The sequence below is a fragment of the Triturus cristatus genome, chromosome 2_2 (assembly GCF_964204655.1).
Source record: "Triturus cristatus chromosome 2_2, aTriCri1.1, whole genome shotgun sequence".
Lineage (NCBI taxonomy): Eukaryota > Metazoa > Chordata > Amphibia > Caudata > Salamandridae > Triturus > Triturus cristatus.
The window spans coordinates 772,982,150-773,009,793 of record NC_140582.1 but is presented as its reverse complement, the minus strand read 5'-3'; the positions used below and the strand labels follow the sequence as shown (position 1 = coordinate 773,009,793).

General features: G+C 41.9%; 1 protein-coding gene across 2 annotated transcripts in view; it reads right to left on the bottom strand.

The window, feature by feature from the left end:
• SGCZ (sarcoglycan zeta) overlaps positions 1-27,644 on the bottom strand; it is a 4,297,431-nt gene that overhangs the window by 2,613,984 nt on the left and 1,655,803 nt on the right. The window lies entirely within an intron of this gene.

The window sequence follows — 27,644 nt, the reverse complement described above, 5'->3', positions numbered from 1 at the left end:
AAACACAGTGCATAAAAAGAAAGACAAATGTAAACCGATGATGGGCTTACTTACTTGGTTGATAGAACAAGTAGCATGTGTCAACTCTACAGTGACATTTGTCTGTTTTATGGTTTCTTGGCCATAGCAACTCCTCTCTCACAAGCTCTGCCTTAGCCGCTAACCATGTGCATGAGGATGCACACCCATTATTTGCAGTTTACACCTGTGAGAAGGCTAAACCTAGCCTTTTGATAAATGCAACCCAGTATGCTAACGGAATCTCTATGACAAACCATGTTAGGTGGCCAACTTTGCCTCTTATGTCATGTACCTGCCCCCCATCTAATGTCTAGCTCTGACCACAGTGCAACCAATGAGCAAAGACAGAGAGTGACAGGACTCAAGTTGTGACTAGCAATAGCTGTCAGTCTACTGCACTTAATTACTCATCATTCACCCAAAGATGCTTGTTCAAATCTAATTATTTGTTCAGAGCTTGATTCCAGCCTTTGTGCTGTAAAGCAGTCACCTACTAGCTTTTGTGGCCTATCTGAATTAAAATAATATTTGAAACTAGTACAAAATACCACTTCATTATCTATTAAAGAGGATATTACTGTAGTTTCTGAAGACGTTTGTAGATCTACTATGTATGTGTACCCTCATCATCAATCAGTTAACATTCAGGTTATGAATATTCTAACTGAAAACTCCAAATAGGATATACATGAGAGGTCACTTACATTGTTATGTTGTTCAAAAGGGCATGTGGCACTGATCCAGTTAATAATACCAACCTCAGAAAAGTTTTGCCCTTTTTTGAGCACTGGTCATGTGGTGGAGGAAGTTTCTCTGAGGAATTGGAATGAAGCTATTTGTGGACACGTAAGTGTTATTTTATGCTGATACGAGTGGACATTTGAATCACTCCTAGCACATTTATTAAAGCCCTGGTGAAGTAAAAACCTGAAAAACAGAATGATAAGGGAGATTCTCTTTGACCCCAAATTATGAGGATATAATTTATTGACTAGGTCACCGGACGGTAGACAATTTATTGTTACCCTGCCAGCAATTGGATCTTAATTGGTCCTTCTGTGCCCAGTTTTTCTTTTTTCTACCAAAACGTATGTCAACATGAACTTAATATAAATAAAGGAATAACGATAATAGAGGCTACAAACAAAATAAATGAATGTCACTATTGAACAAAGACAATCTAAAAATATAAGAACATAATGGGCAATGCAGATTTATGGAATAAGAAGTCCTATGTTTGCCAATATGTTTTTTTTTTGCTTTTGACTATTGTTTAATAAAACACATACTTTTGACAAGGGTTGAGCCATAGAGACAAGGCTTTGTTGAACACTGTTAGAGGACTAAGGTGGTTCTTGGTTTTAAGTTATAGTTGAATGGAGTATATATGGTGTGAATGAATTGGATTTTAGTCCTATGCCAAGGTAAGCGACTTCGTAATGATGAAATAACGAAAATTGTGAAGATGTGCATTAATGATTATGCTCAATATACCATATGAACTTCACACTGATCATTTTCACAATAAATTATGAAATGTGAATATATAAAGAAATGTTGGTGATTTATTAAAAAATATAAATTGTTGGTGTTTCGTAATTTGGACTCTGAGAAATGGCTACCAGACAAATGGGGCATCATAGTCCCCCCTCTTTCTCCCTACCCATTTTACCAGCCAGAATACTAATGGTGTTTCTGCCAGAGGAGAAAGCTTTTCTGCTACTTTTATCTAAAAAGGCAGCCTACGCCTCCTGATTGAATATATATAATCAATATCTGAACATTCTGAAAAATTCCTCGGAGCCTTTTGCCTCTTTCCATACGTTTTCTAAATACGTTTCATTGAATTAGGTCCTGCATTACCATACTATCGACTGTCTTCACCATGAGTACCTGGAAATCAATGGGTTTCCCTATTGTTTGGAGTGGACCTATTGGATGTGACCTGCAGACACGAAGAAAACGCCAATGAAAAGAAAACGAGAAATAAAAAGTTGAAACCAATATTTTTCTTGCCTAAGAGTCCATTGTACAGCCATCTGTGCTGTCTGCCGATTTCCACCATACAGAGCTTTTTTGTAATAATCTCATGTAATGTTATCCACTAGTGGTTACAGAGCTTAGCACATTTCTCTATTGTATTGAGTAAATGACTGGACTGCCTGCAGGTTTGCTTCTGAGGCCATGCTGAACACTAGAAGGCCGGAATGTATGCATTGTACCCAGCACATCTTGTTCTGCTTCAGTGCTATGCAGGTTGTGCTAATGATCGGCTCAGTGCACAACTTGCTCATAGGCACTTAGAAAGACATGAAAACTGGTACTTTAGCCTGTGCATTTGCTGCTGCTTACATATTAAACAAATTACCACAAATTGTATGTCAAGTATGGTTGCTATAGCACTCCATGAGGGAAGCAAAGCATGTATACACTCCTGAAATGTCCATTTACAATCCTTGTTATAGATGCTTACATTTAACTGAAGCAAACAGTTCGGAGAATGCATTGATTCAGTGATTCATAACCTTTTGACATCATTGGACCCCACTTATCACTAATGTAAGAGGGGGCACCCAGACCTTTCCATGATGTTGTTGAGCTTCAGTGCTATTCAGGCTAAACTAATGATCTGCTCAGTACACCACATGCTCATAGGCACTTACTTATAAATACAAGATAACTGGTACTATAGTCTGTGCATTTGCTGCTGCTTCCATGTTAAACAAATTACCTCAAATTAGGTTTCAGATATGGTTGCCAATGCACTCCATGACGGTAGCAAAGAATGTATACTCTCCTTGATGTCCATTTACAATCAATGTTATTAGATGCTTACATTTAACTGAAGCAAACAGACTACAGTTTCTAGAATGCATTAATTCAGTGGTTTATAACCTTTTGACTTCTATGGACACCACTGAACCACAAATGTAGCACAGGGATCCTCAAGCCTTTCTATAATTTGAAACTCAACAATATCACACAAAATATATACAAATAAATACACACTATCTGAGCTCAGCACATCTACCTCATGTGGTGCAACTGCCAGGGCAGCTGACTTTGGAGCACAGGGTTCACGGTTCCATCCCTGGCTCCCGTGGCAGCTCACCTCAGCACCATGTGACTCTGGGCAATAGTTCACTTAATTTCAGTGATGGCCCCCAGCGCCTTGAGACCCGTAAGGGAGAGTAGCTCGCGCTTTACAAATACGGATTTACATTTACATTTTTACAACTACCTAAATATAAAAGCAGCTGCACGCTGCTATTAGGCGCAGGCTGTATTCACACATCAATAGATGAAATCAGAGCTCTGAGCTGTAGTGGTGGGCGAGAAGTAGTCACTGGACTGACATTGGCCTCAGACAGGAACAGGACAGCGATCAAGCTTGGTACAGACAAAGCTAGAGACCATGCCTTGTCTATGTGTCAAAAGGTGGCATAGACAGATACTGTATGAAAGCTATAATGCCACTGCATATGCGGCTTCCTGGGAAGCCGTACTCTGACTGTGGAAGTATTTCAGCTCTTCTGAAAAGTGCAGGAATACCCTCTTTTCAATAAAAGAAGTGTAGTTGCTTGGAGTCAGTAAGTGCCCAACTTTGTAAAGCAGCAGACGAGAGAATGTGCAGCCTGGACAATCCTTCTGGGAAATCTACCTGTGTACACATTCATGGATCACTGAGTAGTAGGCACACTGGCTCGCTGTGTGCAGATACATATGATTTTCTAGAAAATCATAAGCAGTTCAAAAGTGTTTTAGTTAGAAGTGGATAACAATTTCAGTTAGGAGCTTGTTAGAATGCGAACAGGGACAGTGGGCTTTCACACATGCTCTGTCCGTGCTAGCAATAATCTTCTGACTGATAACATTTTAAAATTCTCTTTATTGATATTATTAATACACATAGCCAATACATTGGACAGGCAAAACAGAAGCCCTCAAGTACATTTTCTTGCTACTTAGTGAAACTATTATCCTTGTAGAAGGAACTACTTTTCTACAATTATTTAGCTAAAAGTGCTTACAATTATTAACAGAACATAATGGATAAAAATCATTTGGGTCCATGGACAACAGGTTAAGAACCACTACATAGATGTGTTAAGCAAAAGTTCCTTAAATGAGGCCATACTTACTCCACAATACATCACTAGAGTGAAGGAAATTCAGCTCATGAATAGTGTGGTGGCGCAGATGAAGATAGAGTTGCGACTCATCATCACAATCATAAAATGTTTATTTCTGATGCACAAATACCATACACCTTTACACATCACAAAATCAGTAGGCACTGTGACCGGGTTGTGTCAACATATTTATTTACAACAACTGGATCAATGATGGCTCTAAAAGTGGAAAATTTCAGTAGACAAGACACAGTATGTCTGCCAATGCTTCAAACCTGCGTAGAATGATGCATTACTTTTCACCCTTTTGTTATATGATAGTGTTGGTCATGTATGCAGGTGATTCTTCAAAACTATGCAATTTTATAGCATTAATTTCAATACAGGTGCAGGATTGCAGCACAACAATAATCTTCAGAAGGCGTTTATGCATGAACAGCATGATTTTATTAATGTTCAATTTCTCTTGAGGCTCTGGCCAAAGTTATCCACTCTTATAATTTCATCATGCCCTTGAATCCGACATATGAATATGCAAAAGCTGAGACATTAAAGATATAAACATTGAATATTCTCATTTCAATGCATCTGTTTATGCAGATGCCATTAATGTCTGTATATGAAATTATTTTAAAAAAACTACTCATCACCTACTTCCTATTGTGGATGAACACTCATATACCTTAGAAATGTTCTGCTCTAAAGAATCTGCACAACAATTACAATTAGTCTCCCAGTGCTGCAACAGACATTTTCACCCAATTTTGATGCCCTTGGGTATTACTGAAGGGGCTGCAAACATTTGTGCGGGAACTTCTGTGATGCGGGATACATCAGTGCACAACTTGTAGAACGCATTTTCATTGCATCCATGTGATTTACAGACCTGGTGCAATTGCAAAGTAGCCATTGTGGCCTTCTTTGTTGATGGACCACATATAAGATTGGTGCACAGCCAGTGCGTCTCTGAGATAAGCCAAAGAGAGGAGGAGGGCATGGATGTCCCGTGGACAATCCCATCATCACCAAGCAGGTGTGTGCAGTCACTCACAGCACCCAGCTACAGTGGTGATATCTGACCCACTTTGAAGGAGAGGCAGGGTTTGCTAGTGGACTGGTGGCTTCAAAAAGCTATACAATCAATAAATCAGGGAATTGTGAAGAGCGCTACTCACCCACGAGGGTCTCAAGGTGCTGGGAGGAAGGGGGTGAGGCCCTGAGTCAGCCAAAGAGCCAGGTCTTAAGGCTCTTCCTAAAGGTGTACAGCGTGGTGGAGCATCTGATGTTGACCGGGAGCTTGTTCCATGCCTTTGGCACTAATGCACTATTCACAGTTGGTTATTATGCTCCTACACTCCTATAAATGCACTACATTTACATTTACATTTACACTGTGAACAGCACATTTTTATAATAAGGTGCATTGTCCAGTTCTGCACCTCGTGCACTAATTTAATGACATGCTATGTCGCAACAATGACTATAGGAAAATTGATATTTTTCATGTTCATCCTCATTTTTGGTAGATTGAGGTTCCTGGTTTTTTAACTCTGTGCACTGAGGCTCAGCTAACCAGGCCCCAGGCATGTGCTCTAGCCCCCAAAACATGTCAAAATTGGCCACGCTCCTAATTGGCAAGTTCAACTTACTTAGAGGTTCTTACCATATGCTACAAAGTCTACTCACAGCCTGTAAGTTAAATGTCACTAGTGGAAATGCAGCACCCATTGTGCCACCCACTACAGTGGGCAGTGCAAACAAGGTTTCAGGCCTGTCATTGCAGCCTGCCTGGAGCAGGTTTAGAACTGCAATTCCACCGGTAAAAATAAACCCTTTTTGATTGGTTTAATTCCTTTAAAAAATGAATAACTATCCCCTAAGTAGGCCTTACTTCCCCTAAGGCAAGATGCACGGTATTTAAAAATATTAATGTAAAAGTTAATGTTAGACATGTCCTTAGTGTGACATAGTGTGAAAAGGATTCAAAAGCTAAGTTCACTGTAGCAAGGATGCCTGTTCCATAGGAAAGCACTGGGATGCAATATTACATTTAATGTTTTCTCCGGCTAGGAAACACCTACACATTTTATTATTGGACTGTTTGAAATATTAATTAAAAGCAAAATTCACTGGTGAAGTTGGATTGTTAATACATTTTATAGAAAGGGTACTTTGAGAAAGGTATTTATTCTCTTTTTACATGCACTGGAGGCCCTTTTGCATGAGTTCCAAATGTCATTTGGCAGCTGAACAGCTACCTAGATGAGGTATGCAAACTGTTCACAGAGCAGATAAAGGGCTTTGGTACTGGGGAGATGTTCTTTTCCTCTGGCAGGATCACCATCTGGAATGTTCCCAGGAACTTGATTAACATCAAAGAGACATACCCTGTTGCAGGCAAATGTTAGCTGACACCTGGACAGGGTCCTTCCTTTTACCCCCAGTTAAAGGCACCAATCGAAGTGGCTGAGAAACAGTCCTGCACCCAGAACTGGTTTGAAGTGACCATAGAGGAAGGGTTGCCCACTTTCCTGGCCACTCCTCCGGGGTGAAAAACAATAGAACCTCTATCAAGACCTATATTACTTTTGAAAAGACCTGTTCAGGTAAATACAAAATAATTTTTAAACTCATTTTATTTTTTCATTTTCTTAAGAACATATTTTTGAATTTATCTTCAATAGTGATGTCTAATACTTTATACACAATAGACAGATGTTACATATAATCCACAATAACAAATATTATATTCATAAATGTAAGCAACCCCACAACTCTTAACACAAATGTAATCTCATCATACTCACTTCTCCATACATACATCAATCTTCCTCATACTCTAAAAATAACATAAGATTCAAATACTATGCAAGGTCCAACAAAATTGAGTGGAGAGAAAACAAACACAATTATGATTGTTTCTGATGGTACTGTATCTCCTGGGACCACTCCTCTATGATGATAGTAGTTTTAAGGTCTTGGCCTACGCGCGTTTCGGTGGGGAACCACCTTCTTCAGGACCAAAGATAGAGGGATTTGAAACCCTTAAAATGACGGGGGTTGTCTGTAGGGAATTAAATAAATTAATTTAGTGATAGCAGGAGAAAGTAAATTTTATAATGCGTTTTACTTCATATTGCACAAATGCATCCCCTAGTTCGCTTTATTATTAGTCTCACCATTAAGATAATACACACCCAATGTGATTTGAAGAATAGAACAAGTGTGTTTAGAATATAGAGGAAACCTACACCTTAAGTGCAAACTAGAATTTAGTCATAGTAGATCTCAGAGTTAGTGGAAAGCTAATATTAAGTAGTACAATGTGTGAACTACCTGAGATTAGACCAACAGGTTATCTCAAATATGTATTCTCGTCATCTTTGTATTGATAGTATCCAGAACAATCGTATCTATCACAGTTCCCGATTTTGCCAGTCAGTCTCTAATAATGAAGGCAAATATATTAGTGAAGGAAACCTGAACTAAGTTCATAATATGTTTAGGTAGAATATCCAAAGGACATGCTTACCCTATTTATATGGGATGTAGTTATAATTCCAAGTAACCCAATGTCAAAATTGGCAGCTAATGTCAATTTCCAATTGATTACCCTGATAGACTGTTTGTAGATTGATTCATTCGCATTGACAACTAAACGAAAGAAAGGGAACAACTATTAAATATTATTAATATTTATAGTCGGAATTCTACAGAGAAATAAATATTGAAAAAGTGAGGAGCCCAAATAGGGCCTTCTGGTAGGCCTTCGTATACAGAATAATCACAACATCAAATTTAAATATGCAGTATTTGAAAAAATCTAAACAGCCCTGTATAGTAAGCATGTCCTTTGGATATTCTACCTAAACATATTATGAACTTAATTCAGATTTCCTTCACTAATATATTTGCCTTCATTATTAGAGACTGACTGGCAAAATCGGGAACTGTGATAGATACGATTGTTCTGGATACTATCAATACGAAATGACGAGAATACATATTCGAGATAACCTGTTGGTCTAATCTCAGGTAGTTCACACATTGTACTACTTAATATTAGCTTTCCACTAACTCTGAGATCTACTATGACTAAATTCTAGTTTGCACTTAAGGTGTAGGTTTCCTCTATATTCTAAACACACTTGTTCTATTCTTCAAATCACATTGGGTGTGTATTATCATACTGGTGAGACTAATAATAAAGTGAACTAGGGGATGCATTTGTGCAATATGAAAAAAACGCATTATAAAATGTACTTTCTCCTGCTATCACTAAACTAATTTTTTTTATTCCCTACAGACAACCCCCATCATTTTAAGGGTTTCAAATCCCTCTATCTTTGGTCCTGAGGAAGGTGGTTCCCCACCGAAATGCGCGTAGGCCAAGACCTTAAAACTACTATCATCGTAGAGGAGTGGTCCCAGGAGATACAGTACCATCAGAAACAATCATAATTGTGTTTGTTTTCTCTCCACTCAATTTTGTTGGACCTTGCATAGTATTTGAATCTTATGTTATTTTTAGAGTATGAGGATGATTGATGTATGTATGGAGAAGTGAGTATGATGAGATTACATTTGTGTGAAGAGTTGTGGGGTTGCTTACATTTATGAATATAATATTTGTTATTGTGGATTATATGTAACATCTGTCTATTGTGTATAAAGTATTAGACATCACTATTGAAGATAAATTCAAAAATATGTTCTTAAGAAAATGAAAAAATAAAATGAGTTTAAAAATTATTTTGTATTTATTGTGTCTGTAACTATAGATCCTTTCTTGGCAGGACAGAACCTGAACAGGTCTTTTCAAAAGTAATATAGGTCTTGATAGAGGTTCTATTCTTTTTCCCGTTTTTTCCCCCTTTCTCTTGGACCTTTAAGTATTTTTAGGGGGGGCCTTTCCCTTATAGCACTCCTCCGGGGTGGGCACACATGCTCTGCACAAGGGGAAAAGGGATTCACCATCTTGTATTTGGGCAGAGCGAGATACTGTGTTTTTTTTGCCGTAGGGCACACAGAAACTGTTGCAAAGGTTTGTTTTCCCTATTGGTTAGGGAGTGGCCAGGAGTCCTCCTCACCCACATTTTAGTGCCAGGAATAAAAGTGGCACTCCATGGGGACCCTCTTCAGAACATTACTAGACTTGTGGAAGACATAAGAAGGACTGTACCAGCCTATGAGGGACCTTCCTTGGTCCCAAATTTTTAATTAATCTTGTTCTAAGCTTTCCTGCCAAAAGTCAATGACTTTACCAGGACCTCGTCTGTCAGCTACTCAGCCTCATGGAGAGCTAATCGGCCACAGCCTGCTGCCTTGCCCCACTGGGGATTTTTGACTTCCATTTCAGAGTCTAACTCAGTAGGTAAAAGGTTTCAGTATATGAAATAAGCTCCAATGTGGTCAGCCTTAAATCATGCCAAGATCCCAGTCAAGTGCAGCCAGATGACTAGGTTAGGCTATCCTGGCTTATGAGGGGTGATACCCCAAAACCGGTCTTTGGATGCTTCGTTCTAGTCCAGGGAAGACCTGGCCTGGCAGTTCGGGCTGGACTGTTCCCATTAGGCACAGGGTCAAGACTGATTTGCATATGGCTGGGTTCAAACTGGAATGGCATGGTGAGCAAAAAAACGATGGATTTAGGTCCAGATCTCTGTACTGGGGTGAATGTATGGCAATGTTCTGTATTCTGTCCATCAATTGTTCTTTTTGCATAGGATTGATACTTAGCACTTTTTGAAGCTATTTTCATTCTCAAATTTTAAAATTCATATCTCCAGTTCCCCATACTGGATTTTCATTTTGTTCTTGAAATTATTTTCTATTACTATACTATCAGATTTTTAGGGTGCTGTGTTTTCAACTTTTTTACCTGTTTTGATACTGCTTAAGTTAAGTCAGTTTGCTCTGTGCCATAGCGTCCAACAGTTGAACTTAGGTTTAATTTATTGAAACATTTACTAGACCTAACAAGAACAATTACATTATTCCTTGTGTTGGACTGCCATCCACCTCAACTAATATAATCCACTTTTCCACAGCAACACTGCTCCCTATATTTAATATAGCCCCATATGTCATGAATGACCACAATCAAGACAATGAAAATATGCATACGAGACATGTGGTGTAAACAAATATTGCAGATAACAAAAAGCATAGCCTTAAAAATGCCTGATATACCTATATGTCAACCCACTTCACTTATAAGCCTATGCATAATTCAGGGATAACTGACCTGTCCATCCTCAGCCAAAATTATAAAAATTACACCCACAATTGAAAATGGTCAAATAAATTGTGGACATTTCAACACCTCTCCTGGTAAGCTTCTCAATGCTCCACACTATCTTAAGACACCTACCACATTAATAGGAGACAGGTAATGCAAAGCTTCACTTTGCTGACACTGTCAATCTAGCAAGGGTTCCCTGCGGCACATGATTTATGAATGTCAATCAATTGAATAATTGTGTCCAATCTATTGGAGAAGATGTAAAGTACTCTATGTGAAAAATACCGTAGTGCCAAAAATAATCATTCAATTATCATTAAAAGAAATGCAGTGTATATCTAAAGCACACATTCAGAGCTAAATCACTTACCTGCTGTTGGGCAGGTGTTAATTGCTTAAAAGCTCCCTGGTGCTGTCCTTCATCCTAAGACAGCAATGAGGGACCCTACTTTGCATATCGTTTAAAATGCATGCCAGCACATCTGGACAAGAGTTAGGAAGATAAGATCCCTAGCCCTTACAAGTGTTGAGGTGGTTTCATTATTTGTTCACCTCTCACCATAGCAAAGATCCAAATATTACATGATATGAATAGCCCTCTCAGACCACACCCACACTGACACATAACAGTGAATTTACTGCTGCTTAAGTGCTAATCAGGTTTCTTTGAAATTCCCCTTTCAAAAGTCTTGTTTTAAAAGCATCTGTAGTTCTAAACAGTTTGTTACTAATGTATGATTTTCCAACATTTGCATGCCTTCGTCTTCCATTGTATCATTCTCTTTCAATCCACCAACTGTCCATCTCTTTGTCACAACTTGTCTTACAACATGGATTGAATGTGAATAAAGGTATTTCATATAGTTTCTTCTATTGTACTTCTTGCCATTAAAATATATTGTTTGTATTACTATCATTACAGATTTCAAATATCAACAACATTTCGAAAACAAACAAGAGAAAACTTTTTACATCATGTCTAATGAGTCTTAGCCAGTGTGCATTTGAAACACAGTATTGTCCAATTTATAAACTGACACAATAGCTTCCAAAACAATCTTGCAGTGAGAAATATTCCACTCCACTTAGGTGAGGAATGAACCCTGAGTGCGGAAATTCCGCCCGAGTGCGGAAAACTCTGCCTCGAGTGGGGGGATTATTCCCCAAGTGTAGAGATTCCTCCCCGAGTGCAGAAGCTCCGTAGTCGTAAAGATGCTACTCGTATTTTACCTTTGAGAATACTGAAAAGCAGTGAAGTTAGACTTTTGGTTTAACTTTACCTTTGTGAATCATTCCCTCAGTATCTCAGGGTTCAGTGTTCACCAATAACAAATCATATAAGGCCTGCTAATCTTCAAGTTTAGCTTTAGTGATTGTTGTCCCATCAAATTCTCAATCTCTAGTGATCTGGGGTCTTGGTAACTCCAGGTCAAAGGCTCCACACTCAGCGGGGACTTGCTTCAGCAACTGAGGAGTGCTGATGTAAATCAGGTGATCTAGACTGGGCTAGCATGCAGGCCAACCAGCTGTTAAACCTCTGCACAAGAGGGGAGGGTCATGGGATACAAGAAAAATGAAAGATGGGGCAGGGAAGTACATTTAACATGCCTCAACGTGTAGGTGCAGGTGAACAGAACATCTTCTGGGGAGTAATATAAATAACTTATAGGCACAGTAGCAATGTCTTCACAGGTAAAGTTCAGAATCAAGGCAACCAAGGAAAGATTTAACAGACCTTTAGGGTTTATTTAAAGCCTTGAGGAAACTTGTAGAACTCAGTGCCATGTTCTGGAAGGCGCAAGGCTCAGTTTACATCCCCAGTTTCTAACTGTTGGACTGTATCAACCTACCAATTGCAACCAGATTACATCACAAATTCACAATTTTGAAAAAGAAGGTTAGTGCAGAATTTACAACATCATGGGAATTCCAGAAGGACATTACTTGCCTTTCTCCAGAAGGCACTGTAGGGCCTGATAACTATTTGAGGTGAAGCAGGTACAACACCCAAACATATACTGTGGCCGAAAACATAATGTGCATTTCTACAGACAAGAGCTGGAGACAAAGCAAGCAAGTGAGAGTTAAAGATGAAGTGGAATTTGGATTGCACATGTTCTCTGTCAGTGGATAGCAGACGTTCCCCCATCCCGAACACGCTTCATTCAAGTACAACAGTGTCTGTGATCATCTAAAGTTGAACACACGCCAAAGATCGGGTTAGATTAACATCAACATTAAATTTCATGAACATCTACTTTGACTATAAAACAGGTAGGGGCTTAATTTGCTACATAATTTTGATGATGTGGACGCCAGCAAGCATCACCTCAGAAGACCTACAGTATCCCAAAATTCTATAAATACTTCCTCCATTTAGTACCTGGAAAATGTGCCAAGGGTAATCATCCTGTCGAGAGTACCAGATAAGGTCATTGCTCCCACATCAGGGTACATCAAGAGTATCTCTGAAGAGCACAGATGTTATGTTATGATATATTGATTTGCATAGCACACTAATCACCAGAGAGTGTATCCAGGCACATGGGCAAGTAATGTAGTACCCAGGTGCTTACATGGAGAGCCAGGTATTCAGCTTCTTCAAGAACTCAAGAAGTGAGGAGGAGGTTCTGATGTGATTATGGAGGTCATGCGGATAGTGTGCAAGTGAGAGTGAGGCAAAGTGTGGGTGTCTGGTAGGCTGGTGAAAGTGTATGCGACTGTTCAGGTATTCTGGTCCTGTGTTATGGAGGGCTTTGTATCTGTGAGTGAGAAGTTTGAATTGGCAGATCTGCATTTGGGTGAGTTTCTTGTGATCAGGGCCCCATAACCTATGTCAAAATAGGGAAAACTCTGATGGCCTCAGACCAATGAACACATTTTTGGTGCTGAATCAGCAGCACAGCTGATTTGAAACATTTGATCTTCTTAGTGCCATTAATTTTTTTTGCTGCCCAGGAAGTGCTTTGTATGCATATACACTATAAATAATTATTGAGGGTGCAGAAGGATTGGCGTTATGCTGATGGACAGTTACTTCTTCTAATGTACAATCAAAACCAAATTATGAATGTTTATTGCAGGTTGGCAAACTGAGTGAAAATGAGTAATGTAGAGTAACAGTAGGTTTTCATTTTTCTGCATGGTCAAACTAAGTAACAGAGTTTTAAAAAAAGCAATTTGACTCATTACTGTATTTAGACATCGACATGCATTTAAAACATTGGTTGCTTGACAATCGCTCTGTCTCCTGAATTGTTTTGTGATACCTTCATAGTGAGTATAGGCATTGAAGAGCAGTGTGCATTTACTCCGCTCCAGGTGCTCGCTTTGTGCACCCCTGGGGCACTTTGGTATTAAAGAAGGGGCTGGAGATGCTTGTGCAGCCCCTTCTGTAATACAGATAGCACTGGCGCACTTGTAGCACCAGTGCTATCTCAAGAGGGCTTTTCTTCATTTGCATGGGGCTGTGGTCCCATGAAAATTAGGAAATCTCTTTACCTCTGCACCAGTGCCATATTATGTACACAGGCACAAAGGTGAAGAAGCTGTCAGGAGGCACTGAAGTGTGCCACAAAAGGGTGGTGCACTGTCAGTGCGTTTCCTGATGGCAGCCCTCTGGAGGGGGTGAAATTGGTCCCCTGCACCCTCCAGACATCCCCCTGCAGGTGGGTGCAGTTACTCACTTTACCCACCTGCAAGCGGGTCGCTCTCTCCTCTTCAAAGTGCAGATGGGTTGCAGCCTGCACAGTGAAACATGGAGCAGCTTTAAAGCAGTTGCTCTGTATTTCACTTGAATGCGCTGCCCTGAGAGTAGCACAAGTTCGCAGCTGCCCTGGGGGCAACACATTCACTGTAATATGTTATGCTTTTCCTGCTTGTGAACGGCACACCTATTTAAAGGTGCACAGTGGTGCAAACAGGGAAAGTGTGCCGTATATGTTATTCCGCCCCAGGTGATATTTGACTGCTAACATAAATAACAAAGTCTCAAAAATGGCCAAATGTGGTGACATGAGAAGTGTACAGTTGCTCTGCCCTGGACATTACAGGTGTCATTCATATACTGCATATACTACTATGAGGGAGACCTGTGCTTTGATGAGCATTGTGTAATCTAATTCAGCACACTTCATGCATGGTTGGTTGGAAAACATGTTCTCATGGGTTTACTGATTACCCTCCCATCTCCTCCAGTTTCCTATTTTGAGTGTTCTGCCATTAGGGGTCTAGGGCACAATTTATAAAGATATCTGCACACCCAATTAGATTCTGTGTGTGCATGCACACTTATGTCCGAAATCTGAATTTACAGTCATAAATTGATTTACAACATGTGAGAATGCACGTTTGGTGTAATTTTACATGTTCTCAAATCCACCAAGGGATACAGGTGAACATTCACCAAGCCACAGTTTTATGGGACACTAACAGTCTTTTGGCAGGTACTTTTCCACCCCGGATACAGTCAGAGATTTACTCCTATCAAGTTCAGATGAAAATGTCTATGAAGGGTGGGAAAAGAAGGGGAAACCCCAAAGAAGTGATGAAGGTATGAGAAAAAGGGGTCCTTAACAGGAAAAAAAAATTCCTACTTGAGAGAAAATGTTCTAGAGCATGTCAGGCCTTTTTCCAGCTGATTCAATCAAGCATTATCAAAGGGGGTTGCCCTGGTTTTTAACTAGCCAGGACACTTGTTCTTCAGTCTATGATGAAAGGCAGGCCTTATAAGCACACATGACTCTCTGGATAGTTGGGTGATCACTGTCGTGAAATTGGGGCATCTCACTACTTGGGGTCCCTGGAGGCTCCACGTGAGTGTCACTTCACTCGGAGAGGATGAGCTTAGATGATCATGATGAAGGGTCCAGACAGTGCACCACTTATCTCACCTTCAGACGTAGCAGTATTTTTTGAAGCAGCATTTTTACAATCTCTGAAAAGAGGCAGAGAAGAGACCTTAGGGATTGGTCTGCACCTATGAACATCGTGCGCTGGCAGGGTGCTTCAATAAACGCAAAGTCGGCAGCTTGACAGGCCAGCAGAGCCTCTGCTGACCTTCATGCTACCTTGTACCCAAGAAGAAAGGGACCACCCTCAGTTCTAATTTCTGGTGGCTCCAACACAAGTATAGTCCACATAGGTGTGTTTCCAAACAGGTGTGCAATAATGTGGAAGGACGTTTCAGATCACATTTCCAGTGCCTTCATTTAGCAGGCAGTTCACTGTTAGTAAATTCCTTAAAGTTAAAAAATTAAACTAACAAGTTTGGAACGGAGTTTTCCTCGTCCTGGTGATTTTTGGGAATGGAGTTAGGAACAGATGAAGCAATAATTATTATAATGTGTCCCCCTTGTGCACAGGTATGCACATCCTTAAGCATAATTGCAAAAGCTACACGTCATGTTTGCAAATAATTCAACTTAAAAATAAAAAGAATTGTGAAGCATTCTCATGTGCCCTAGACCACTGGATGTCAAAAAGCATCCTTACCGGGTGTGAAGGCTGCACCCCTACACCTATAATGTGTTCCATCAATTTGATTCTCTATGAGGGGGGCTGGGAGGGGCTACCTCTTTAAAGTACAGAGTGGGTAGACCAATGTAGGTTATCCACAATCTCTGGACACACCAGTGGAGTTCCTGACGAGCTCCAGATTCATAGTTTCATGGGTCTCTCAGGTTCCCAAACACTACAATCTGTAGCTAAAAATAAAAGGATGAGGGGCTTGAAGGTGCAAAAGAAAAATGGTAGGGATGCGGGGCTGGTCTGGTGGTTGTGGACTTTTGTCTTTAAGGTGCAATGAAGCAGCACTTTTGTGGCATATTAAATCATGTGCAATTCCTTACTTACTATATTTATACATCCATAAAAGGCTAAGCCCGGAAAAAGGAAGAATTTGCAAAGGATATCAAAACACTGCCGGAAAACTGCGATCACTGCAGATTTCCAAGAAAATCAATGTGTGCTTAAAAAACAAAATTGATATAAGTGACTCAAATTGCATACTACAAATATTGCATGCTTATGCAATTGCATTTACACAGCACTGCATTAAATTGCCATGGAATATACCGGCGAAATATCAAATGGTGTCACAGTATTTACAACAGCCCTGGTGGATAATCAGACGATTGTACCAGATGAAATAGACAACACTTCCCAGGATGTGTCCAGAGAGCATCTCCACTTTCAAACTTAATTTAAAGAACTACATACACTCGCATACGGACTCTCCCAGAGGATCTAATCTCCATCGAATCACGGGTTCAGTGTCTGTTGGAAATGTCAATGGCACCCCCCTAATGGAAGGGCGTTGCAACTGAAGTTTGTTGCATCTGATAGAAAGACAAATGAGAGGAAAATGTCAAATGAACCCCGACATTACCAGACAACTAAAGTGACAGGATAAAATGATCGGCAGACTAAACATGAAAACACCTGGAAAGTAGGGGAAACCAGGGAATACTCCTCTTTCAGGAATGGTCCCCTGTTATTACAATTACATCTGTAATTTTTACAGTCCAATTAAATAAAGCTGGTGTTCCTTAATCCTGTAGGAGAATGCGCTAACCAGACCTCAGTTCCTATGCTCTATACAATAATTAAAATGGAAAATGCCCTGCCTCCCGCATCCCTTCTATCCTGGCTCAGCCGAAGATTCGCAGCCCGTGTATATCAACTGCAAAGATGCGATAGCGTCCTGCTGTTGCCCTGCAGACCTATATGCGTAGAAAATTGCCAATATCCATTTAATTCCGAAAGGAAACACTGCTTTTGGGGTTTATTTAACACACTGTACGGCAGCTCTAATGAAACCGAGATGTTTCTTATCACTTCCTTCGGTTCCCTTTGAAGTACATACATTTAGTTATAAACATTCATCTCTCGCAATTTCACTGGCATTATTGAAAAGATAATTGACTATCAGTGTTATAGCCTCAAAGGGAAATCGAGGCTTTCATTTTTCGTTTCTCTGAAAAAAAAAGCGCGCGCGCGTTCCTTTGGTGACAATTGAGACAGAAATGGACAGCGAGTCTCCGAGGCTCGCGCTCCGCGGGACTTTCCCCAGGTAACAATGAACATGGCTTGACTTGGCGGGGGCCATTTCAGCTTTTCGCATTGATGATACTGCAGGCTGCCACGCACCCCGAGGGGGCGTCTATTGATCTCACTTGGGCACTCCTGTCCTCAATTCCCCGACGCACATAAACAGGATTTTAAATTGTGCTGGGACGCCGAAAATGAGATGTGATCGGTTGCATGCTTTTCACAGCCCACTGAAGCTAGACGCAGGTGTGAGGACGCATTTCCTCCACTGTAAATCACTGTGAGTGTATGTGTCGGTGTGTTTTATTTACCAAAGAGCATGCATGGGAATTACTGTGTCCTTAATTCAGCTTAACTTGTACTTAGAAACTTTCTTTTAGGAAGCAGATATATTCAAAGAGGAAAAGAAAATAAGCTTTCAATAGTTGAAATTGTTCAAAACATCACAGCAATGGTAACGTTGTGTTAAAGTAAGTAGGAAAAAGGCATTTCTATATATTATTCTAAAAATGGCCACGCTTCTTCGAAGCTCTCAGGCCCGATTCCACTCTTCCACCCGCTGGTGTGAAGGAGGGGCACCTAATAGTTGGGAACCCACTGAGCCTGGAACATTTAGGGGAGAGGCAGCATCATTGGCTGCGCACTGAAGAAGATCTGGTTCCCTGGACAGATGTGGAGAGGCTTGTACTCTCCTCAAATTTACTTGTAGAGGTCATAAAGTGAGATATTTATATTCAACTCCGGACCCTTCTCAACAGTGTCTCTGACTGGGGGATATAGCTGAGATCTGTTTGAAGTGGAGGCTAGTGGGTGGTCAGAGGCCACAGGTGGGTCGAATGATGATGAAAAGGGGGGGCTCTTGGCCCCCCCGCCCGCATGGCGGTGCGGCGACCGTCCTTACCTCCGGGACCTCTCGGGGGTGGGGCGTGTCCTTTGGGGCGCGCCCTGCCACCGATTGGTCGCCACCCTCCCTTGACCCGGATGTCGCTCATCGACATCCGGGTCGGGGGGGGGGGGGCGGGTTACTGAGGATTAAAGAAGCGGGGAGCGCCCAGGTGACCCTCTTGGTCCTTGGTCGCTCCCCCACACAGGACGTGCCCTGGGCTCGGGGCTTCTTATTTTTTCCTTTGTTTTCCAGGTCCGCATCCAGGCGTGGTGAACTCGGACTTCTCGGCGGTGACGCGGCTGGAGGCTGTTTCCATGCGTTGGGAGCAAGCAGGAGAGTGCGGGACCGGGGCTGCGGAGCTTGCTGCCTTTTTGTGGACTACGGCGGGCGGCTGGTTTTGATCCTGTGATTCTGAGGTGTAGCCCCATTGCATTGAGGTGAGGTGTCGGGGGCTGGTGCGGGGTGTGTGCGGCCCTTTTTGTGGCGGTCGGACGCCTAGGCTTTTGGCAATTTCAAGTCTTCGACGCGTGGGGGTGAGAGAGCGAGCGGCTTTGTCCCTGCGCACCGGGCGCCTTTCTGAATGCTCGGATGCTATAGTTAACTGGGCAAGAAAACCGAACATCCTGTGATTCTGAGCAAATCACTTAATCTCCCCGTGCCTAACAAAGCAAAGATTGGCATTACCCATAAGTTTCTCTCTAACGCACGCATATTGGGGGCCGTAGCGTGACTCAGCAGTAACCGAGTGCCATCGCGTGTGGGGGTGGGGGAGTGTCTCTGTATGCGGTGAGCCAGCTCTGTGGCCAGATTTCGGCATTGAGCGTTGTACATACCTTTGCATTTTGTCTAAATACCAGCAGGAGGATACTTTAGCGGCGATGTTGCTGGTTCGTTAGTTTTTTTCCAGCTGCTGATGCGCGAAGGGTGTCCCGGGTCGCCCATTTGTATGAGCTTTGCGCATTTATTACTCACCTTTTGTTGTTTCATACTAGGAAGGCGGTGATACTACCACTGTTTGGATTTTTTTTTTTTTGAGTTTTCAACTGCTTCCCTGCATTTTCGGGTAGGAGACGCTGAGGGGTGAACGTCAGTGGTGGTCACAAGTCCAATTCCGGCTGGGAGTGCGCAGGATTGGAACGGTAAGAGGAGAACGGGGGGCTCGCATTGCATTGCTTCTTGTAGCCGCCGGGTGGGTCTACGTTAGAGTTTACTCACCCCTGACAAACCGGATAAGCCGGGGCGTTGCGGTTGCATGGTGCTTACAGCCCCCTGTACATCCTCCATCTGGTGAAGGTAAGAAGCGCACTTGAGCCTGTGTTCGAATATTAGGAGTATAGGGGTACGCAGTCATGTCGGGGTCGAAGGGTAGCACAGGAGGGTCCAGGATGGAGGTTATGATGCAGGCCATGATGCGGGCGATGAACTGTATTAATAGGAGGTTGGGGAAAGTGGATGAACTGGAGGCCCGCATGAATGAAAGGTTTGCTGATCTCCCAGGTCCTTCAGGCAGGCCCACGCGGCAGCGAAAGGCACCCTTGTCAAGGGGGGATTTCGTTAGCCCACCTCGCAAGTCTAAGGCCAAGAAGCCCAGGCAGAGTGCCCCAGCCCCGGTAGTTCCGGTTTCGACTCCACCCACGGTTCAGGTACCTCTGATACCTGTGCTGGTAGTTCCGGCGCCTGCTGCACCGGCTCCTGCCATACCGCCGGCGCCCCTTCCTGCGGGGCCTCCTTCCCCGTCCGTGCCACCAGTCACTCCGTTGCCTGCCACACCAGTGCCACCGGCCATCCCCCCTGGGGCGCCCCCGGTCCCAGCGGGTAACCCAGACGCGGTCCCTGCCGAATTGGTATCCCAAATAGCGGCTTTACTGCCTTGGCTGCAAAAAGGGGGCGTGTTACCTGCTTCATCGGATCATGCTGCGGATGCAGCACAGCTGGTAGAAAGGATTAAAGCGGCAGCGGCGGCCGGCAGTACTGCGGTTCCCTCATCTTCTTTACTTACAGGTTCCAGCCCCGCCCAACCGAACGCAGATGGTGGTCAACCGGCCCGGGTGGCCGACAATGGTAAGGAATTGGCGCTGCCTCTTTTGGGGGACGGGTCAATACCCTCCAGGAGTGAGAATTTGGCACAACATGTGTCCCAAGCAACGAAAGAAATGATATGGGCGGGAAAATATATTTACATATTTTCATTAATACTTGATAACAGGGAAATGGAACGTGCAAAGATACAGAAGGAGTGGATGCTTCCGAATGAATGGAGGGCAGAGTGTTCTAGATTTAGGGTGGAGGAAACTTTGCTCAACTGGGTTAGGGCTTTCGCAGTATTCACGACCATCATGGCCGAACGGCCTCCCAATGTGCAGGCGCCATTAGCTTGCTACCAGAGTAGGATTGTGGGGTGGAGTGAACAGTACCCAGGGGATGCCTGGAAGGAGTATGATGTCAATTTCAGAAAGGCTAAATAATTTGACGCATCGCTGGCATGGGACAGGGTTGACTCTGTGTCTTGGCATAAGCAGTTCTCAGGGAACGCAGCCCCACCCCAGCCCATCGGGGCGGGCAGGGGGTACTCCACCAGACCCCAACATCCCTTTCGGTCGGCCCAGGGGAGTGAGGTCCCGGGTAGGGGTAGGGGGGGGCGGAGAGAAAAGGGGTGTGCTGGGATTTCAATAAGCGCTCCTGCACAAGGGCCCCTGGCACCTGTAGATTTAGGCATGCATGTTCGGTCTGTGGTCACCCTTCCCACCCCGAGTCATCGTGCAGATCCAAGCAGGGCAACCACAGTCAGAGGGGGAGGGGGAAGCCAGAGTAGGACAGATGATTTGAATATCCCCTCCCCTATAGATGTTTTGGCAATGATCCCTTTGTACTTACAAACTTTCTTTTAGGAAGCAGATATATTCAAAGAGGAAAAGAAAATAAGCTTTTGATAGTTGAAATTGTTCAAAACATCACAGCAATGGTAACGTTGTGTTAAAGTAAGTAGGAAAAAGGCATTTCTATATATTATTCTACAAATGGCCACGCTTCCTCGAAGCTCTCAGCCCCGATTCCACTCTTCCACCCGCTGGTGTGAAGGAGGGGCACCTAATAGTTGGGAACCCACTGAGCCTGGAACATTTAGGGGAGAGGCAGCATCATTGGCTGCGCACTGAAGAAGATCTGGTTCCCTGGACAGATGTGGAGAGGCTTGTACTCTCCTCAAATTTACTTGTAGAGGTCATAAAGTGAGATATTTATATTCAACTCCGGACCCTTCTCAACAGTGTCTCTGACTGGGGGATATAGCTGAGATCTGTTTGAAGTGGAGGCTAGTGGGTGGACAGAGGCCACAGGTGGGTCGAATGATGATGCTTAGCTGAAGGATGCAAAGGGAAACTCAGCAGGCGGCAGAAGGGTGCACTATGCAGGGCTCTTTTTGCTACCTGGACCCCATCCCTGTTTCACTGGCACCATGTTCCTTGCCCTTTGCATGGAACGCCAGTGGGGCTGTGAATCTGACAATTTCTCAGCTACTCTACTCTCTTCTGCACTTCTTCTGAATATTTGAAGCTGACCAGTTGTGAAGGAGAAGGCTACAACGGCTGAAAAAAGAAAAATTAAGATTTCTTCAGACATTATCTTACCTTCTATGGGTCTGTACAAGAGGAGGAAATGGAAGATCAAAAAACTGTTGCAGAGGGCAGTAAATATTATAGATTCCAATCATTTCCAACCATGCTGAGAATGACTGGAAAGCTAATAAAATACAGGTAGAAGGGAGGTTATTGGAATAAGAGCCTTGCTGATTGCTAAAAAAAATGATAAGGATATTTTAGTAGTTGTTAGGGCACAAGGACATTTCAGACCGCATAGCAGACACGCGCAGTAGACAATGTTAAACATTTAATAAGATCTGTGTTCTCAACCTCCTCGTTTTTTTAAGATATGATTAATAACTTTTGTTGCGGAGCTGTATAATACCTGTGGAACAATAAAATACCCATATTCGATTGTTCCGAAGATTAGCCACAAGCACATACAGGTTCAAAGTTCAGGGGGTCTGTAACACTTAAGAAACTATGCAAATCTGCTATCAACCCAAACATAAAAGTGTTTAATAGCTATATCATTTATAACATTTTTATACTGAGGGTGACCAAGCGTGCTGTTCATTTGAACACCTCAGTAATGATGATCTAACTGAATTGACCACCCTTTCTCTAAGACCAGCAGAAAGTGTTCCCAATTTTAATCACCGTTGGGCACGATTTAGACGTTCACAATGTGAACATTGTTCCAAAACCCCCCATTTTTAATGATTAAAAATAAGAATATGAAGCCCAAGTATGTATATTGACAATAGGTTTAATTACAGCGATAAGATGGCCACCACTTAGTCTTGCATGTTTCCTCCCAAATAAGATAAAAAACAGACTAAAGCACTCCAGTCAAACTCAAATACCAGCTCTAGCATTTAGAAGGATGGCGTGCCCTACACCGGCAACACCTGTTCTCTGTCAATCTTTCAGCAACAGATTAAATACTTCAAACCAACCTGCGCACCAAAACTTCTGAGTCGGCACACGAGGGTAGGTCGTCCAGAGAGCCGGTCGTGACCAAACTGTAAGTAAGGCACAGAGGACCTGGTGGATAATCAGACGATTGTCTATTCTAAATCAAAAAGGGACAATTGACAATTGACAAATATATGTTGTGTTCGTCTTGTGGTGTTTTTATCTGTACAGGTAAAGCATCTGTACAGGTAAAGCATGCGCTTGGTGCAAATAACAAAGCATGTGTTTGGTGCAACAAAATAAGCATGTGATTCACAATTTGTGAATTCTCATTAACATTGAAAATAATGACTTGGCAGTGTTTAATTGTAATTTTACTGTTTACTATATGTCTTTGAACTACAGCCCATTACTAAATAAATTAAAAATCAATACCGAAACTAAGGTATGTGTGATTGGAAGCAATTCAATTAACCTATACATTAAAACTCCAATCACAAAATAGATTAGGTTGATATCAGTCCTGAGGAATAGCTACTAGATCATTGTTATGACTACACAAAAGCTAGAAACATGTTGACCTATAGCTATCTAGGATAACTAAAGTCAAATAGCTAGCATCACACATTTGTAATACAGGTAAGAGAACTTGCTCATTAAAGTTTGCCCTGATAAGTGCCTCTTTTACTATTTTCAACTTCACACTTTCACACATTAACAGCAGTCTACTCCTCAAGCCCCCCCCACCTGCAATTTACCAAACGGCAGACAAGATCTCCAGCAAAGAGCCCCCATTAAGGGTGCCCATCAGGCATTGGAGTGCTGGCCCAACCAGGAGCAAATGATGGAGCATGACACCTATCCAGGTGTGTGAGATCATCTGACTCCTGCAGGGCCACGCCCCACTCATACCCTGCAGAACAGTCATTGATCTACAGAGACACTCATACTTCATTAGGAACAGCATACCCTGTATACATATAAATATGCTCACACCCTAAAATGATGGCAGCAACTGGCATGATAACTGCCTAAATTGCTTGAATAAACAAGTATTAATTTAGAATTGTTATTTCTTCCAATTCTGTTACAGCTATAGTCTCTGGTATCATTAATTGTTGATTATAATTATTTTACAGAACCCAAAAGGAAATATGAAATAATACAAAAGGAAACGTTTTGACAGATAGGTCCTTCAGTATTTACAACATATGTATTATTATTGGAACTAACTATCTGGTATAAAAAATACAGACTGCCAATATGCATAGGAGTTTATTAAATAAACGTATTTTCAAATCAAGATGAACAGATTTATGAAAAGCACTATTCCATGCAATTTCTAGATTTTTAGCTCTTTTATAACTTGTTTTTGTGAGAAGCTTAGATTGTTCTCAGGAGTAAACAATCTATAATAACAATCTTTCTGTCTTTAAGCCAAATGCAAGTGTTTTGCTTGACAAAATACAGTTTAGCATTGCACAAAACAGTGTTTCTTTTTCCTTATGGTCTGCTTTGTCATGATAACATTCCCATCAGATTGATTCCTGCCCAAACCAAAGTTCTATTTTTTAACAATCTCAAGACAGCACTGGTTAGGATTTTTTAGTGTCTCAAAGCGACAATTTCAGTTAAGAACTTACAGTTTAAAATATTGTTCCTGCAACATTGAGGCCAACCGGAACATCCTGCAATCAGTCAACAGTCCCTCTATGCCTGGCCTGTCAAGCTGCCGACTTTGCGTTTATTGAAGCACCCTGCCAGCGCACGATGTTCATAGGTGCAGACCAATCCCTAAGGTCTCTTCTCTGCCTCTTTTCAGCGATTGTAAAAAGGCTGCTTCAAACAATACTGCTACGTCTGCAGGTGAGATAAGTGGTGCACTGTCTGGACCCTTCATCATGATCATCTAAGCTGATCCTTTCCGAGTGAAGTGACACTCACGTGGAGCCTCCAGGGACCCCAAGTAGTGAGATGCCCCAATTTCACGACAGTGATCACCCAACTATCCAGAGAGTCATGTGTGCTTATAAGGCCTGCCTTTCATCATAGACTGAAGAACAAGTGTCCTGGCTAGTTAAAAACCAGGGCAACCCCCTTTGATAATGCTTGATTGAATCAGCTGGAAAAAGGCCTGACATGCTCTAGAACATTTTCTCTCAAGTAGGATTTTTTTTTTCCTGTGAAGGTCCCCTTTTTCTCATACCTTCATCACTTCTTTGGGGTTTCCCCTTCTTTTCCCACCCTTCATAGACATTTTCATCTGAACTTGATAGGAGTAAATCTCTGACTGTATCCGGGGTGGAAAAGTACCTGCCAAAAGACTGTTAGTGTCCCATAAAACTGTGGCTTGGTGAATGTTCACCTGTATCCCTTGGTGGATTTGAGAACATGTAAAATTACACCAAACGTGCATTCTCACATGTTGTAAATCAATTTATGACTGTAAATTCAGATTTCGGACATGTGTGCATGCACACACAGAATCTAATTGGGTGTGCAGATATCTTTATAAATTGTGCCCTGGACCCCTAATGGCAGAACACTCAAAATAGGAAACTGGAGGAGATGGGAGGGTAATCAGTAAACCCATGAGAACATGTTTTCCAACCAACCATGCATGAAGTGTGCTGAATTAGATTACACAATGCTCATCAAAGCACAGGTCTCCCTCATAGTAGTATATGCAGTATATGAATGACACCTGTACTCTATGCTATATACATTTAGATTCATTTGGAACAACAGTGGAATGATATTTACCATATATTTTGTGGAAAAAATGAGTAATCATTCAGAATTATACAGAATTAGGCACTTATGGACTTACCCTTGGCATAGAAAGGGAGCAGTAGACCCTAATGTAAACAGGGAAATTGAGTCCCTGGTACCTCATTTGGTAGTAAAAAGTCAGACACTAACTGGGGTACAGTAGGTTACTCAAATCCCTGAGCCCCCGGTGCCACCACAACTTCTACACCATTGATAGCTGCACTCCTGATACCTTCTCTACCAATGGATATCTTCTAGCAGCAAACGTTCTCCTCTACTTGCATCACATTTCTTAGATGTGGTGGAAGACATAAGGTTATGTAGCTCTTAAGTCTGCATCTAATACATTTGTTCTTGAACTGAATTAAATCAATGGTAGCATTGACTCAAAGTACAAACATTGCTTTTCTGACTTTTCAAAGCCATTGTTTTATACAACTCGGAGTGTGCTGTGGATTGCACCTGGAGACCATATTTCTAAACGCAAGTGAGCCTAGGCCAGGAAGTATCCTTAATAACTGCGACTATAAAATGCACAGTTGGAAATATTTGAAGCTCATTTAGCTTTCAGATAATTGATGCAAGCCATTCCTTGTGCCCAGGTGTGCTTCTACATCGGAGTCTTGCCATTTCAATTTTGGAGCGCCGCATGCTGCAAAGTTGAAGCAATGGGCTGATTTTGATATTCAATGCCACGCTCCAGCTAAATCAATTTATTATATTTCATATTATCCTCAATTTTCAAAGACACATTTAAAAAGAGCACATCAAAGCCAATACTCACTATAATGTGCACTGTATCAGCCAATGCCTGGAGGCCATTGCTTAGAGATATAGTGAGTCGCATTATGAAAAACGTGGAACGTGCTTGGGCATTTTCACTTCTTTGCAATGTTCTCCTGTGTTAATTATGTAAACTTCTCTCTCTGCACCTTACCCGTACATCTCAGAATGTACTCTCATGGCCTTCAGAATCTTTCCTAGACTCTCGAGCAGTGGCGGGTCATCGATGGAGTGCTGCGGAGCGGCGGGGTGGGGGAGGGGCGAGATGGGGGGTAGTAAACTCCAGAATTGGGCCAAACGGAGTTGAGTAAAGAAATAAATAAATAAAACAAATTACATTGCACGCCGCATCGCCGATTTGGCGTTGCAGCGTGCGCAATGTAATTCGGTGGGTGGAACCCCCGACCTATGGTCAATTCCGCAATGATGTCATTTATAATGACTGACATTGTAATTGTTTATTCAAAGATATATCTAGCCTCATTGCTATCTTATTTAGAAAGTTTTATAGAGTCAAATCATCCTCCAAAAACACACTTATAGAGACTGAATAAGTCACCAAACTTACTTAAAAATGATAGACAATACACCTAATCTTCTCTCCACAGTCATGGTATTAATTGCCACTCCCTGTTAGCATTGCCATGGATAGGACTTCACACCTGACAAATACACACCAACCATTAAAGTGAAATATCTTTCCCATCAAGATTTCTGCCACTTGGTGGCCTCTTCTTGACTCTAGAAGTAAATACACACACTAACTATTCAACTCAAACCTCAAAACTACATCTCAGTTCCTCTTCACATTCTGAGGCTTGATTGCCTTCCAGGAGAGTGTTACTTCTTTCCACAAATTCTTGCAATAGTCAAATATGTATATGACTCTGCTGATAAAGATCAGATTAAATGGAGATCTGAAGTTTGCTGAATCCTATAGATCTTCAATAACGGAGACATTATTGCATGTTTTAGGTGTTGGAAACTCTTCCTTGGCAGAACACAGCATTAATTATACTCTTTGTATCCGAATCTACCTGAGTGGATATATTCTGGATAGCTAAGATCAACAATACACTTCAATACAAGGTTTTGCATAAGGCATATATATGTTGTCAATCCTCTAGTTATTTCACTCACACAGTATATAAATTCACTGATGAGGAGTTCTTTACATCTTATTAATTTGAGATAAAGAAAAAATAACAAAAATGTATTTGAATAATCAGAGTCATCAACTAAGGAATGATGCAAATCAT